This window comes from Ochotona princeps, chromosome Y (genome assembly GCF_030435755.1).
Source record: "Ochotona princeps isolate mOchPri1 chromosome Y, mOchPri1.hap1, whole genome shotgun sequence".
Classification (NCBI taxonomy): Eukaryota; Metazoa; Chordata; class Mammalia; order Lagomorpha; family Ochotonidae; genus Ochotona; species Ochotona princeps.
The window spans coordinates 14,357,474-14,374,674 of NC_080866.1; positions in this window are offsets into that span (position 1 = coordinate 14,357,474).

The window sequence follows — 17,201 nt, forward strand, 5'->3', positions numbered from 1 at the left end:
AGATATATGTTAGGTTGTGTGGATGCTCAACCTGCTTGATTCCATCACACTGGGGTCAATTGGCTTTGGACCGCAAATTACCAAACAGGGTTTCCTAGATAGCTGCTAGCACAGCTGATGGGATGTGAAGTTCATGGGCCAGGTGGAGTTGTTTGGGTACTGGCACAACTGTGTTGCTGCTTCGTGCAGTTGCCATTCACCAGAACACAACCTTCCCTAGGTATCAAGTCCACTGTCCCAATACGTGCTGCCAGAGCTTTTGGTTTCCAGGGCAGCGGGAAATGGCTTAGACTCTGAACTTGTCATTGGCTGTGGAGGTTTTGAGCGCCTTGAGTGAGGAGCTACATGTAAACTTTGTGTGTGTGCTCAACCTGCTTGATTCCTTCATGCTGGGCTCAAAGCACATTGGACAGCAAGGGGACCAAACAGGGTTTCCAACATATCTGCTAGCACAGCTGATGCGATGTGAAGTTCATCAGCCTGGTATAGTTGTTTTGGCACTGGAAGAGCTGTGCTGCTGCCTTGGGCAATTGCCATTCACCACAACAATACCTTCCCTATGTATCACAAGCACAGTTCACATATGTGCTGCCAGAACACTTGGTTTCCATGGCAGCGGGATTGGCTTTGGTGCTGAACTTGTCTTTGGCTGTAGATTACTGAGTGCCTTGAGTGAGGAGCTACATGTTAGCTTTGTGTCAGTCCTCAACGTGCTTGATTCCATCACACTGGGCTCAAAGGGCATTGGAGCAGACCGGACCAATAGTGTTTAGTAAATAGCTGCCAGCACAGTTGATGATATGTGACGTTCATGATCCAGGTGTAGTTGTTTTGCAACTGGAAGAGCTGCCCTGTGGCTTCGGGGAGTTGCCATTCACCACAGCACTGAGTTCCCTGGGTGTCACTTCCACTGTTCCACATATGAGCTACCAGAGCACTTACTTTCCATGAGAGTGAGAAATAGCTGTGAGTTTTGAGCACCTAGAGTGATGAGCTACATGTTAGTTTTGTGAGGGTGCTCAACCTGCTTTATTCCATCACCCTGGGCTCAAAGGGCAATGGACCAGACTTGACCAAACAGGGTTTCCTAGATAGCTGCTAGCACAGCTGATGGTATGTGAAGTTCATGAGCCAGGTGAGTAGTTTTGGCACTGTAAGATCTGTGCTGCTGCTTTGTGCAGTTGCCATTCACCACTGCACTCTGTTTCCTAGGTGTCACATCCAGTGTTTCACATTTGTGCTGCCAGAGCACTTGGTTCCATACCAGCAGGAAATGGCTTGGGCGCTGAACTTGTCTCTGGCTGTGAAGGTTTGAGCGCCTTGAGTGAGGAGCTACATGTTAGTTTTGTTTGGGTTTTCAACCTGCTTCATTCCATCACACTGGGCTCAAAGTGCATTAGACCGCAAGTGACCAAACACAGTTTTCTACATAGCTGCCAGCACAGCTGATGATATGTAATTTCCTTAGCCAAGTAGAATTTTTTGGCACTGGAAGACCTGTGCTGCTGCTTAGGGCCTTGCCATTGACCTCTGCACTACCCCCGTAGATGTGATATCCACTTTCAGACATATGTGCTGGTAGAGCACTTGGTTCCCATGGCAGCAGGAAATGACTTGGGCTCTGAACTTGTGTTTGGGTGTAGAGTTTTGAGCGCGTTGAGTGCGGAGCTACATGTTAGTTTTGTGTGGGGGCTCAACCTGCCTGATTCCATCACTATGTGCTAAAAGGTTTGTGGACCTCAAATGACGACACAGGGTTACCGTGGTATCTGCTAGCAGAGCTGATGGTATGTGAAGTTCATGAGCCAGGCGGATTTTTATTGACACTAGCAGAGCTGTGCTGCTGCTTCGTGCAGTTGCCATTCACCACAGCACTGAGTTCCCTGGGTGTCACCTCCACTGTTCCACATATGAGCGGCCAGAGCACTTGTTTTCCATGACAGTGAGAAATGGCTGTGGAGTTTTGAACGTCTTGAGTGATGAACCACGGGTAGTTTTGTGTGGGTGCTCAACCTGCTTTTTTCCATCACGCTGGGCTTAATGGGCTTTGGACCACAAGTGAACACACAGATTTCCTAGATAGCTGCTAGCACAGCTGATGCTATGTGAATTTCATGAGCCCTGTGGACTTGTTTTGGTACTGGAAGAGCTGTGCTGCTGCTTTGGGCAGTTACCATTCACCACAACACTACTTTGCCCTTGTTTCTCACCCACTGTTCCACATCTGTGCTGCCAGAGCACTTGGTTTCCATGGCAGTGGAAATGGCTTGGGTGCTGAATTTGTCTTTGGCTGTTGAGTTTTGAGCTCCTTGAGAGCAGCTACATGTTAGTTTTGTGAGGGGGCTCATCCGGCTTCATTTCATCAAACTGGGCTCAGTTGGAATTGGACCACAAGGGTCAAACATGGTTTCCTAGATAGCTGGTACCACAACTGATGCGATGTGAAGTTCATGAGCCAGGTGGAGTTGTTTTTGTACTGGAAGAGCTGTGCTGCTGCTTTGGGCAGTTGCCATTCACCACAACACTACCATACCTAGATGTCACATCCACTGTTCCACATATGAGCTACCAGACACTTGCTTTCCATGGCAGCGGGAAATGACTTCTGCTCTTAACTTGTGTTTGGGGGTAGAGTTTTGAGCGCATTGAGTGTGGAGCTACATGTTTGTTTTGTGTGGGTGCTCAACCTGCTTGATTCCATCACACTGGGTTCAATGGGCGGGCATTCGTTTGCAAGTAACCAAATATGTTTTCCTAGAAAGCTGCTATCACATCTGATGGGATGTGAACTTCATGAGCCAGGTGGAGCTGTTTTGGCACTGGAAGAGCTGTGCTGCTACTTCCTGCAGTTGCCATTCACCACCACACTACCATTCCTAAGTGTCACATCCACTATTCCACATATGTGCTGCCAGAGCACTTGGTTTCCATGGCAGCGGAAATGGCTTTTGCGCTGAACATGTCTCTTGCTGTGTAGTTGTGAGTGCCTTGAGTGAGGAGCTACATGTTAGTTTTGTGAGGGTGCTGAACCTTCTTGATTCCATCACCCTGGGCTCGATGGGCATTGGACCGTTAGTGACGACAAAGGGTTTCCTTGATAACTGCTAGCACAGCTGATGCGATGTGAAGTTCATGATCCAGGTGGAGTTGTGTTGGCACTGGAAGAGCTGTGCTGCTGCTGCTTCCGGCAGTTGCCATTCACCACCACACTACCTGCGTAAATGATATATCCACTTTCAGATATATGTGCTGCCAGAGCACTTGGTTTCCATAGCAGCGGGAAATGGCTTGGGCGCTAAACTTGTGTTTGGCTGTGGAGCTCTGAGCGCCTTGAGAGATGAGCTACATGTTAGTTTTGTGTCGGTGCTCAACCTGCTTGATTCGTCACACTGGGTTCTAACAGCATTGGAGTGGAAGAGAGCAAATAGGTTTTCCAACATAGCTGATATCACAGCTGGTGTGATGTGAAGTTCATGAGCCAGGTGAGTAGTTTTGGCACTGTAAGATCTGTGCTGCTGCTTTGTGCAGTTGCCATTCACCACTGCACTCTGTTTCCTAGGTGTCACATCCAGTGTTTCACATTTGTGCTGCCAGAGCACTTGGTTCCATACCAGCAGGAAATGGCTTGGGCGCTGAACTTGTCTCTGGCTGTGAAGGTTTGAGCGCCTTGAGTGAGGAGCTACATGTTAGTTTTGTTTGGGTTTTCAACCTGCTTCATTCCATCACACTGGGCTCAAAGTGCATTAGACCGCAAGTGACCAAACACAGTTTTCTACATAGCTGCCAGCACAGCTGATGATATGTAATTTCCTTAGCCAAGTAGAATTTTTTGGCACTGGAAGACCTGTGCTGCTGCTTAGGGCCTTGCCATTGACCTCTGCACTACCCCCGTAGATGTGATATCCACTTTCAGACATATGTGCTGGTAGAGCACTTGGTTCCCATGGCAGCAGGAAATGACTTGGGCTCTGAACTTGTGTTTGGGTGTAGAGTTTTGAGCGCGTTGAGTGCGGAGCTACATGTTAGTTTTGTGTGGGGGCTCAACCTGCCTGATTCCATCACTATGTGCTAAAAGGTTTGTGGACCTCAAATGACGACACAGGGTTACCGTGGTATCTGCTAGCAGAGCTGATGGTATGTGAAGTTCATGAGCCAGGCGGATTTTTATTGACACTAGCAGAGCTGTGCTGCTGCTTCGTGCAGTTGCCATTCACCACAGCACTGAGTTCCCTGGGTGTCACCTCCACTGTTCCACATATGAGCGGCCAGAGCACTTGTTTTCCATGACAGTGAGAAATGGCTGTGGAGTTTTGAACGTCTTGAGTGATGAACCACGGGTAGTTTTGTGTGGGTGCTCAACCTGCTTTTTTCCATCACGCTGGGCTTAATGGGCTTTGGACCACAAGTGAACACACAGATTTCCTAGATAGCTGCTAGCACAGCTGATGCTATGTGAATTTCATGAGCCCTGTGGACTTGTTTTGGTACTGGAAGAGCTGTGCTGCTGCTTTGGGCAGTTACCATTCACCACAACACTACTTTGCCCTTGTTTCTCACCCACTGTTCCACATCTGTGCTGCCAGAGCACTTGGTTTCCATGGCAGTGGAAATGGCTTGGGTGCTGAATTTGTCTTTGGCTGTTGAGTTTTGAGCTCCTTGAGAGCAGCTACATGTTAGTTTTGTGAGGGGGCTCATCCGGCTTCATTTCATCAAACTGGGCTCAGTTGGAATTGGACCACAAGGGTCAAACATGGTTTCCTAGATAGCTGGTACCACAACTGATGCGATGTGAAGTTCATGAGCCAGGTGGAGTTGTTTTTGTACTGGAAGAGCTGTGCTGCTGCTTTGGGCAGTTGCCATTCACCACAACACTACCATACCTAGATGTCACATCCACTGTTCCACATATGAGCTACCAGACACTTGCTTTCCATGGCAGCGGGAAATGACTTCTGCTCTTAACTTGTGTTTGGGGGTAGAGTTTTGAGCGCATTGAGTGTGGAGCTACATGTTTGTTTTGTGTGGGTGCTCAACCTGCTTGATTCCATCACACTGGGTTCAATGGGCGGGCATTCGTTTGCAAGTAACCAAATATGTTTTCCTAGAAAGCTGCTATCACATCTGATGGGATGTGAACTTCATGAGCCAGGTGGAGCTGTTTTGGCACTGGAAGAGCTGTGCTGCTACTTCCTGCAGTTGCCATTCACCACCACACTACCATTCCTAAGTGTCACATCCACTATTCCACATATGTGCTGCCAGAGCACTTGGTTTCCATGGCAGCGGAAATGGCTTTTGCGCTGAACATGTCTCTTGCTGTGTAGTTGTGAGTGCCTTGAGTGAGGAGCTACATGTTAGTTTTGTGAGGGTGCTGAACCTTCTTGATTCCATCACCCTGGGCTCGATGGGCATTGGACCGTTAGTGACGACAAAGGGTTTCCTTGATAACTGCTAGCACAGCTGATGCGATGTGAAGTTCATGATCCAGGTGGAGTTGTGTTGGCACTGGAAGAGCTGTGCTGCTGCTGCTTCCGGCAGTTGCCATTCACCACCACACTACCTGCGTAAATGATATATCCACTTTCAGATATATGTGCTGCCAGAGCACTTGGTTTCCATAGCAGCGGGAAATGGCTTGGGCGCTAAACTTGTGTTTGGCTGTGGAGCTCTGAGCGCCTTGAGAGATGAGCTACATGTTAGTTTTGTGTCGGTGCTCAACCTGCTTGATTCGTCACACTGGGTTCTAACAGCATTGGAGTGGAAGAGAGCAAATAGGTTTTCCAACATAGCTGATATCACAGCTGGTGTGATGTGAAGTTCATGAGCCAGGTGGAGTTGTTTTTGTACTGGAAGAGCTGTGCTGCTGCTTTGGGCAGTTGCCATTCACCACAACACTACCATACCTAGGTGTCATATCCACTGTTCCACATCTGTGCTGCCAGAGCACTTGGTTTCCATGGCAGCGGAAATGGTTTGGGCGCTGAATTTGTCTTTGGCTGTTGAGTTTTGAGCTCCTTGAGAGCAGCTACATGTTAGTTTTGTGAGGGGGCTCGTCCGGCTTCATTTCATCACACTGGGCTCAGTTGGAATTGGACCACAAGGGTCAAACATGGTTTCCTAGATAGCTGGTACCACAACTGATGCGATGTGAAGTTCATGAGCCAGGTGGAGTTGTTTTGACACTGGAAGAACTATGCTGCTGCTTCATGCAGTTGCCATTCACCACAGCACTACCATACCTAGGTGTCATATCCACTGTTCCACATCTGTGCCTCCAGAGCACTTGGTTTCCATGGCAGCGGGAAATGGCTTGGGCAAAGAATTTGTCTTTGGCTGTGGAGTTTAAAGCTCCTTGAGTGAGGAGCTACATGTTAGTTTTGTGAGGGTCTTAACCTGCTTGATTACATCACCCTGGGCTCAATGGGCAATGGACCGTGAGTGACGACAAAGGGTTTCCTAGGTAGTTGCTAGCAAGGCTGATGCGATATGAAGTGCATGATCCAGCTGGAGTTGTTTTGACTCTGCTGGAGCTGTGCTGCTGCTGCAATTAGTTGCCATTCACCACCACACTACCTGCATAAATGATATATCCACTTTCAGACATATGTGCTGCCAGAGTACTTGCTTTCCATGGCAGTGGGATATTACTTGGGCGCTGAGCACATCTCTGTGCTGGAGTTTTGACCCCCTTGATTTAGAAGGTATATGATAGTTTTTTGTGGGTGCTCAGCCTGCTTATGTCCATCAACTGGGCTCAATGGGCTTTGGACCGCAAGTGATCAAACAGGAAATCCTAGATATCTACTAGCACAGCTGATGGTATGGGAAGTTCATGAGCCAGGTGGAATTGTTTTGGAACTTGAAGAGCTGTGCCTCTGCTTCAGGCAGTTGCCATTCACCCCAGCACTGAGTTTCCTAGGTTTCAATTTCACTGTTCCACATAGGAGCTGTCAGAGCACTTGATTTCTATGAGAGTAGAAATGGCGATGGAGTTTTGAACGTCTTGAGAGATGAGCTACGGTTAGTTTTGTGTTGGTGCTCAACCTGCTTGATTCCTTCATGCTGGGCTCAAAGAACATTGGACTGCAAGGGGACCAAACAGGGTTTCCAACATATCTGCTAGCACAGCTGATGCTATGTGAAGTTCATGAGCCAGGGTGAGTTGTTTTGACAATGGAAGAGCTGTGCTGCTGCTACAGGTAGTTGCCATTCACCACCGCACTACATCCGTAGAGGTGATATGTACTTCCAGACATATGTGCTGCCAGAGCACTTGGTTTCCATGGCAGCGGGTAATGGCTTGGACGCTGAACTTGTTTTGGCTGTATAGTTGTGAGCTCCTCGAGTGTAAGCTACATGTCACTTTTGTGTGGGTGCTCAATCTGCATGTTTTCACAACCCTGGGCTCAATGAGCAGTGGACTGCCAGTGACGGCAAAGGATTTTCTAGAAATCTGCCATCACAGCTGATGCGATGTGAAGTTCATGAGCCAGGTTGAGTTGTTTTGACACTGTAAGAGCTGTGCTGCTGCCTTGGACAGCTGCCATTCACCATTACAGTACCTTCTCTAGGTGACACAAGCACAGTTCCACAAATGTGTTGCCAGTGCACTTGGTTTTCATGGCAGCGGGTAATGGCTTGGGCGCTGAACTTGTCTCTGGCTGTAGAGATTTGAACGCCTTGAGTGAGGAGCTACATGTTAGTTTTGTGTGGGTGCTCCAACTGCTTGGTTCCATCACCCTCGGCTCAATGGGCATTGGACCGCAAGGGACCAGTCAGGGTTTCCTAGATAACGGCTTCACAGCTGATACTATGTGAAGTGCTTGAGCCAGGTGGAGTTGTTTTGGCACTGCTAGAGCTTTGTTGTTGCTTTGATTAGTTCAAATTCACCACCACACTACCTCCGTAAACGATTTATGAACTTTCAGACATATGTGCTGCCAGAGCACATGGTTTCCATGGCAGAGGGAAATGGCTTGGACGCTGAATTTGTCTTTGGCTGTGGAGTTTTGAGCGCCTGTAGAGCAGCTAGCTACATGTTAGTTTTCTGATGGTGCTCAATCGGCTTCATTTCATCACACTGGGCTCAGTGGGCATTCGACCTCAAGAGGCAAACTTGGTTTCCTAGATAGCTGATATCATAGCTGATTGGATGTGAAGTTCATGAGCCAGGTGGAGTTGTTTGGGCACTGGAAGAGCTGTGCTGCTTCTACGTGCAGTTGCCATTCACCACTGCACTGCCATACCTAGGTATCACATCCACTGTTCCACATATGTGCTGCCAGAGAACTTGGTTTCCATGGCAGCGGCAAATGGCTTGGGCTCTGCACTTGTGTTTGGGTTTAGAGTTTTGAGCACCTTGAGTGAGGAGCTACATGTTAGTTTTCTGTGGGTGCTCAACCTACTTGATTCCATCTGCTGGGCTCAAAGCAAATTGGACTGTAAGGGGACCAAACAGGTTTTCCAACATAGCTGCTAGCACAGCTGATGCTATGTGAAGTTCATGAGCCAGGTGGAGTTGTTTTCGCACTGGAAGATCTATGCTGCTACTTTGGACAGTTGCCATTCACGACCACACTACCTCCATAGTTATGATATCCGCTTTCAGACTTATGTGCTGCCAGAGTACTTGCTTCCCATGGCAGCCATGTTGCTCGGGGTGTTCGGGTGCCCTGCCACGAGTCCAGGCTAGCACAGCCAGGCTTACCACCATGTACGTAAGTACATTGTGTGAGCCACTCACGGGCGGCTTCCTGATCAGACAGAATCCTGGTTTGATGGGCCACTTTTGGGTTTAGGGCTGGTTGTCCCAGTGCTCTGAGAAGCGGATCTGAACCTCCTCAGTGCGCCATGTGGCTGGAGTGGGGAAGGAGCTCCTGCGCAGTTAGCAGATTGCCGGAATCCTGGTTTGATGGCCTTCCTTTTGGTTTGAGGTGTGGCGAGGGTTGTCCCAAGGCTTTAAGAAGCAGACCTGGAACTCCTCAGAGCGAGATGCGTCTGCAGTGGGGGAGGACCTCCCACGTGGTTTCCAGATTGCCGGAATCCTGTTTGATGGCAGTCTTTTAGGAATGGGAGGGTTGTCCTGGGACTCTGAGAAGAGGATGTGGGCCTCCTCAGCGTGCCATGCGGCTGGAGTGGGCGTGGAGCTAGGAGGATCCTTGCGGTGCCTGAGTATTTCAAACCTCAGGCAGCCATGCTGCCCGTGGTGCTCGGGTGCCCTGTCACGAGTCCAGCTAAGCAGAGCCAGGCTTACCACCATGTATGTAAACACTTGGGGTGAGCCGCTCGCGGGCGGGTTCCTGATCTGCCTGAATCCTGGTTTGATGGCCCTTTTTTGGATTTGTGGGGCGGAGGGTTGTCCCAAGGCTCTGAGAAACGTATCTGGAACTCCTCAAACGCCATGCAACTGGAGTGGGGGAGGAGCTCCCGCGTAGTTAGCAGATTGCCGTAATCCTGGTTTGATGGACTTCTTTTAGTAGGGGGAGGGTTTTGCTGAGACTCTGAGAAGCGGGTCATGCCCTCCTCAGCGCGTCATGCGACTGGAATGCGGGAGGAGCTCTCGCGTGTTTAGCAGATTGCCAGAAATCTGGTTTGATGGCCCTCTTTCTGGAGTGGGAGAGTTGTCCTAGTACTCTGAGAAGCCTATATGGGCCTCCTCAGCGCGCCATGCGGCTACAGAGGGGGTGGAGCTATGAGGATCAGGTCGGAGGCCTGAGCCTCTCAAACATCGGGCAGCCATGCTGTCCGGAGTGCTCGGGTGCACTGCCGCGAGTCCAGCCTAGCACAACCAAGCTTACCACCATGTACGTAAATACATGGGGTGATCCAATCGGGGGCGGCCTCCTGATTTGCCGGAATTCTGGTTTGATTGTCCTCTTTTGGTTTGCGGAAGGGTTGTCCCAGGGCTCTGAGAAGTGGATCTGGGCCTCCTCAGCTCAGCGTGCCATGCGGCTGGAGTTGGGGTGGAGCTCACGCGTGGTTTCCAGATTGCCAGAATCCTGGTTTGATGGCCCTCTTTTAGGAGTGGGAGGGTTGTCTTGGGACTCTGAGAAGCAGATCTGGGCCTCCTCAGCACGCCATGCGGCTGGAGTGGGGAGGAGCTAGGAGGATCTGGTTGGAGGCCTGAGCATCTCAAACCTCAGGCAGCCATACTGCTCTGGGTATTGGGTGCCCTGGACAGGTCCAGCCTAGCACATCCAGGCTTACCACCATGTACGTAAGTATATGCAGTGAGCTCTCGCAGGCAGCTTCCTGATCTGCAGGAATCCTGGTTTGAAGGCCCTCTTGTGGGTTTGGTGGGGACTTGTCCCAGATTTCTGAGAATTGGATCTGAAAATCCTCAGAGCGCTATGCAGCCTGAATGGAGAGGAGCTCCCCCACTATTTCCAGATTGCCGGAATCCTGGTTTGATGGCCCTCTTTTAGGAGTGGGAGGGTTTTCCTGGGACTATGAGAAGCGGATGTGGGCCTCCTCAGCGTGCCATGCGGCTGGAGTGTGGGAGGAGCTAGGAGGATCCGGGCGGAGACCTGAGCGTCTCAAACCTTGGGCAGCCATGCTGCTCGGGGTGCTTGGGTTCCCTGCCATGAGTCCAGCCTAGCAGAGCCAGGCTTACCACCACGTACGTAAGTACATGGAGTGAGCTGCTCGCGGGCAGCTTCCTGATCTGCCGGAATCCTGGTTTGATGGCCCTCTTTTGGGTTTGGGGGGCGTTGTCCCAGGGCTCTGAGAAGCGGATCGAGACCTCCTCAGAGAGCCATGCGGTTGGAGTGGGGGAGGAGCTCCAGTGCAGTTAGCAGATTGCCAGAATTCTGTTTGATGGCCTTCTTTTAGTAGTGGGAGGGTTGTCCTGGGACTCTGAGAAGCGGATCTGTGCCTCCTCAGCGCGTCATGCGGCTGGAATGGGGGAGGAGCTCCCCCACGGTTTCCAGGTTGCCGGAATCCTCCTTCGATGGCCCTCTTTTAGGAGTGGGAGGGTTGTGTTGGGAGTCTGAGAAGCGGATCTGTGCCTCCTCAGCGTTCCATGCGGCTGGAATGGGAAGGAGCTAGGAGGATCCGGGCGGAGGTCTGAGCATCTCAAACCTTGGGCAGCCATGCTGCCTGGGGTGCTCAGGTGCCCTGCCACAAGTCCAGCCTAGAACAGCCAAGCTTACCACCATGTACGTAAGTACATGGAGTGAGCTGCTCGCGGGCGGCTTCCTGATCTGCCAGTTCCTGGTTTAATGGCCGTCTTTTGGGTTTGGGAGAGGGTTGTCCCAGTGCGCTGAGAAGCGGGACATGGCCTCTTCAGCGCGCCATGCCCCTGGAGTATGGGAGGAGCTCACGCGCGGTTTCCAGATTGCCGGAATCCTGGTTTGATGACCATGTTTTAGGAGTGGGAGGTTTGTCCTGGGAATCTTAGAAGCAGATTTGGGCGTATTCAGCGCTCCATTTGCTGGAGTGTGGGAGGAGCTAGGAGGATCTGGGCGGAGGCCTGAGCTTCTCAAACCTCGGGCAACCATGCTCTCCGGGGTGCTTGGGTGTCCTGCCAGATATCCAGCCTAGCACAGCCAAGCTTACCACCACGTACATAAGTACATGGAGTGAGTCACTCACGGGCAACTTCAAGATCTGCTGGAATCCGGGTTTGATGGCCCTCTTTTGGGTTTGGGGGGGGGGGTTGTCCAGTGCTCTGACTGGCGTATCTGGGCCTCCTCAGCTCGCTGGAGTCGGGGAGGAGCTCCCAGGCGGTTTCCAGATTGCTGGAATCCTGGTTTGATGGACCTGTTTTAGGAGTGGGATGGTGGTCCTGGGACTCTGAGAAGAGAATGTGAGGCACCTCAGAGCCCCATGCGGCTGGAGTGGGGGAGGAGCTAGGAGGATCCGGGCGGAGGCCTGAGTGTCTGAAAATTTATCCAGCCTTGCGGCCCTGGGTGCTCGATTGCCCTACCACTACTCCATCCTGGAACAGCCAGGCTTACCACCATGTACATAAGTACATGGGGTGAACCGCTCGCGAGCAGCTTCCTGATTTGCCTGAATCCTGGTTTGATGGCCCTCTTTTGGGTTTGGGGGGAAGAGGGATGTCCCAAGGCTCTGAGAAGAGGATCTGGAAATCCTCAGCGAGCCATGCAGCTGCAGTGGGGGATGAGCTCCCTCACAGTTGGCAGATTTGCGGAATCCTGATTTGATGGCCTTTTTTTAGGTGTGGGAGGGTTTTCCTGGGACTCTGAGAAGCAGATCTGGGCCTCCTCAGCGCGCCATGCAGCTGGAATGTGGAAGGAGCTCCCGCGCGGTTTCCAGATTGCCAGAAATCTGGTTTGATGGCACTCTTTTCGGAGTGGGAGGGTTGTCCTGAGACTCTGAGAAGCGTATCTGGGCCTCCTCATTGCGCCATGCGGCTACAATGGGGGAGGAGCTAGGAGGATCCTGGCGGAGGCCTCAGCGTCTCAAACCTTGGGCAGCCATGCTGCCCGGGGTGCACGGGTGCCCTGCCACGCGTCCAGCATAGCACAGCCAGGCTTACCACCATGTACGTAAGTACATGGGGTGAGCCGCTCGTGGGCGGCTTCCTGATCAGGCGGAATCTGGTTTGTTGGCCCTCTTTTGGGTTTGGTGGGGGCTTGTCCCAGTGCTCTAAGAAGCAGATCTGGAAATCATCTGCTCGCCATCCGACTGGAATGGGGGAGGAGCTCCCCATCGGTTTCCAGATTTCTGGAATCCTGGTTTGATGGCATTCTTTTAGGAGTGGGAGGATTGTCCTGGGACTCTGAGTAGGTCATGTGGGCCTCCTCAGCACGCCATGCGGCTGGAGTGGGGAGGAGCTAGGAGGATCTGGTTGGAGGCCTGAGCGTCTCAAAATTCGGACAGCCATGGTGCCTGGAGTGCTTGGGTGTCCTGCCACGAGTCCAGCCTGGCACATCCAGGCTTACCAAAACGTTTGTAAGTACATGGGATGAGCCACTAGCGGGCGGCTTCCTGATCTGCTGGAATCCTGGTTAGATGGCCCAATTTTGCTTATGGGGGGGTTGACCCAGGGCTCTGAAGCGGATCTGGACCTCCTCAGCGTGCGATGCAGCTGGAATGTGGGAGGAGCTCCCGCGGTTTCCAGATTGCCTGAAAACCGGTTTGATGGCCCTCTTTTAGGAGTGGGAGGGTTGTCTTGGGACTCTGTGAAGCGTATCTGGGCCTCCTCAGTGCGCCATGCGGCTAGAGTGGGTAAGGAGCTAGGAGGATCCGGGCAGAGGCCTGAACGTCTCAAACCTCAGGCAGCCATGCTGCCCGGGGTATTGGGTGCCCTGCCACGAGTCCAGCATAGCACAGCCAGGCTTACCAAAACGTACGTAAGTAGTTGGGGTGAGCCACTCGCGGGCTGCTTCATGATCAGACGGAATCCTGGTTTGAATGCCCTGTTTTACGAGTGGGAGGATTGTCCAGGGACTCTGAGAAGCAGATCTTGACCTAGTCAGTGCGCCATGCAGCAGGAGTGGTGGAGGAGCTAGGAGGATTAGGGCGGAGGCGTGAGCGTCTCAAATCTTGGGCAGCCATGCTGCCCAGGGTGCTCGGGTGCACTGCCACAAGACAGCCTAGCACATCCAGGCTTACTAAAACGTGCGTAAGTACATGGGGTGAGCCACTAGCGGGCAGCTTCCTGATCTGCTGGAATCCTGGTTAGATGGCCCAATTTTGTTAGGGGCGGGGGGTTGTTCCAGTGCTCTGAGAAGCACATCTGGAACTCCTCAGTGTGCCATGCGGCTACAGTGAGGGAGGAGCTCCCGCGCAGTTAGCAGATTGCCGGAATTCTGTTTCATGGCCTTCTTTTAGGAGTGGGAGGGTTGTCCTGGGACTCTGAGAAGTGTATCTGGGCCTCCCCAGCATTCCATGCGGCTATAGTGGGGGATGAGCTCCCATGCGGTTTTCAGATTTTAGGAATCCTGGTTTGATGGCCCTCTTTTAAGAGTGTGAGGGTTGTCCTGGGTCTCTGAGAAGCTTATCTGGGCCTCCTCAGTGCGCCATGCGGCTAGAGTGGGGGAGGAGCTCGGAGGATCCGGGCGGAGCTTGGAGGCCTGGGTGCTCGGGTGACCTGCCACGAGTCCAGCCTAGCACAGCCAGGCTTACCACCATGTATGTAAGTACTTGGGGTGCGCTGCCCGCGGGCGGTTTCCTGATCAGACGGAATCCAGGTATGATGGCCCTCTTTTGGGTTTGGTGGGGGATTGTCCCAGTGTTCTGAGAAGTTGATCTGGAAATCCTCAACACGCCATGCGGCTGGAGTGCAGAAGGAGGTCCCGCGCGGCTTCCAGATTGCCGGAATCCTGGTTTGATGGCCTGAGGGTCTCAAACCTCGGACAGCCATGCTGCCCGGGTTATTGGGTGCCCTGCCACGAGTCCAGCCTAGCACAGCCAGGCTTACCAAAACCTACATATGTACATGGGGTGAGACATCACAGGCTGCTTCCTGATCTACTGGAATCCTATTTTGATGGCCCTCTTTTGGGTTTGGTGGGGGCTTGTCCCAGTGCTCTGAGAAGAGGATCTGGAAATCCTCAGCGCGTCATGCAGCTAGAATGGGAGAGGAGCTCCCCCACGGTTTCCAGATGCCGGAATCCTGATTTGATGGCCTTCTTTTAGTAGTAGGAGGGTGTTTCTGGGACTCTGAGAAACGGATCTGGGCATCCTCAGCGCGCCATAATGCTGGAGTGTGGGAGGATCTCCCGCGCAGTTTCCAGATTGCCAGAAATCTGGTTTGATGGCCCTCTTTTCGGAGTGGGAAGGTTGTTCTGGGACTCTGAGAATCGAATGAGGGCTTCCTCAGCAGCCCATGCGGCTGGAGTGGGGGAGGAGCTAGGAGGATCCGGGCGGAGGACTGAGCGTCTCAAACCTTGGGCAGCCATGCTGCCCGGGGTGCTCAGGTGCCCTGCCACGAGCCCAGCCTAGCACAGCCAGGCTTACCACCACGTACGTAAGTACATGGAGTGAGCTGCTCGTGGTTGGTACCTGAGCAGACGGAATTCTTGTTTGATGGCCCTCTTTTGGGTTTGGAGGGGGTTGTCCCAATGCGCTGAGAAGCGGGTCACGGACTCCTCAGTGCGCCATGCGGCTCCAGTGGGGGAAGAACTCCCGCGCTGCTTCCAGATTGCGGAATCCTGGTGTGATGGCCCTGGTTCAGGAGTGGGAGTGTTTTCCTGGTACAATGAGAAGCAGATGTGGGCTTCCTTAGCACACCATGCAGCTGGAGTGGAGGAGGAGCTCCCGCGCGGTTTCCATATTTCAGGAATCCTGGTTTGATGGCCCACTTTTGTGTTTGGGGGGAGGAGTTCCCATGCAGTCAGCAGATTGCCGGAAATCTGGTTTGATGGCCCTCTTTTAGGTTTGGTGGGGCGAGGTTTGTCCAAAGGCTCTGAGAAGCAGATCTGGAACTGCTCAGCGCGCTGTGCGGCTGGAGTGGGGGAGGAGCTCCCGTGCGGTTTCCAGATTGCCGGAATCCTGGTTTGATGGCCGTCTTTTAGGAGTGGGAGGGTTGCCCTTGGACTCTGAGAACCGGATCTGGGCCTCCTCAGTGCGCAATGCGGCTGGAGTTGGGGAGGAGCTAGGAGGATCCGGCGGAAGTCTGAGCGTCTCAAACCTCAGGCAGCCATGCTGATTCGGTTGCTCAGGTGCCCTGCCACGAGTCCAGCCTAGCACAGCCAGGCTTACCTCCACGTACGTAATTACATGGGGTGAGCCACTCACGGGCGACTTCCTGATCTGCCGAAATCCTAGTCTGATGGCCCACTTTTGGGTTTGGGCGTGCTTGTCCCAGGGCTCTGAGAATCGGATGTGGGCTTCCTCAGTGTGCCATGAGGCTGCAGTGGGGGAGGAGCTCCCGCGCAGTTTCCAGATTTCCGGAATCCTGGTTTGATGGCCCTCTTTTCGGAGTGGGAGGGTTGTCCTGGGTCTGAAAAGCGTATCTGGGCCACCTCAGTGCGCCATGCGGCTAGTTGGGGGAGGAGCTAGGAGGATCCGGGCGGAGGCCTGAGCGTCTCAAACCTCAGGCAGCTATGCTGCCCGAGGTGCTCGGGTGCCCTGGACAAGTCCAGCCTAGCACAGCCAGGCTTACTACCATGTAATAAGTACATGGGGTGAGCCGCTGTTGGGCGGCTTCCTGATCAGACGGAATCCTGGTTTGATGGCCCTCTTCTTGGTTTGGTGGGGGCTTGTCCCAGTGTTCTGAGAAGTGGATCTGGAAATGCTCAGCGCGCTATGCAGCTGGAATGAGAGAGCAGTTCCCCCACTGTCCAGATTTCCGGAATCCTGGTTTGATGGCCCTCTTTTAGGAGTGGGATGGTTGTTCTGGGACTGAGATAAGAGGATGTGGGCCTACTCAGCGCGCCATTTTCTTGAGTGTGGGAGTAGCTAGGAGGATCTGGGCGGAGGACTGAGCGTCTCAAACCTTGGGCAGCCATGCTGCCCTGGGTGCTTGGGTTCCCTGCGAGCGGCATCCTGATCTGCTGGAATCCTGGTTAGATGGCCCAATTTTGGTTTAGGCTGGTTGTCCTAGGGCTCTGAGAAGCGGATCTGAACCTCCACAGCATGCCAGTTAGCAGATTGCCAGAATCCTGGTTTGATGGCCGTCTTTTAGGAGTGAGAGGACTGTCCTGGGGCTCTGAGAAGTGGATGTGGGCCTCCCCAGCGTGCCATGCTGCTGTAGTGGGAGAGGAGCTCCCACGCGGTATCCAGATTGCCGGAATCCTGGTTTGATGGCCCTCTTTTGGGTATTGGGGAGAGTTGTCACAGGGCTCTCAGAAGCGGATCTGAACCTCAATGCGCCATTCGGCTGGATTGGTGAAGGAGCTAGGAGGATCTGGGCGGAAGCCTGAGCATCTCAAACCTTGAGCAGCCTTTACTGCCCGTGCTGCTCAAGTGCCCTGCCACGAGTCCAGCCTAGCTGAGCCAGGCTTACTACAATGTGCGTAAGCATATGGGAGAGTGCTCGCCGGCGGCCTCATGATCTGTCGGAATCAGGTGTGATGTGGCCCTTGTTTTGGGGTTGATGGACGGTTGTTCCAGGGCTCTAAAAAGCAGATCTGGGCCTCCTCAGCGCGCCATGCAGCTGGAGTGTGGGAGGAACTCCCGCGCGGTTTCCAGGTCCCGGAATCCTGGTTTGATGGCCATCTTTTCTTAGTGGGAGGGTTGTCCTGGGAATGTGAAAAGGAGATATGGACCTCCTCAGCGCGCCATGCGGC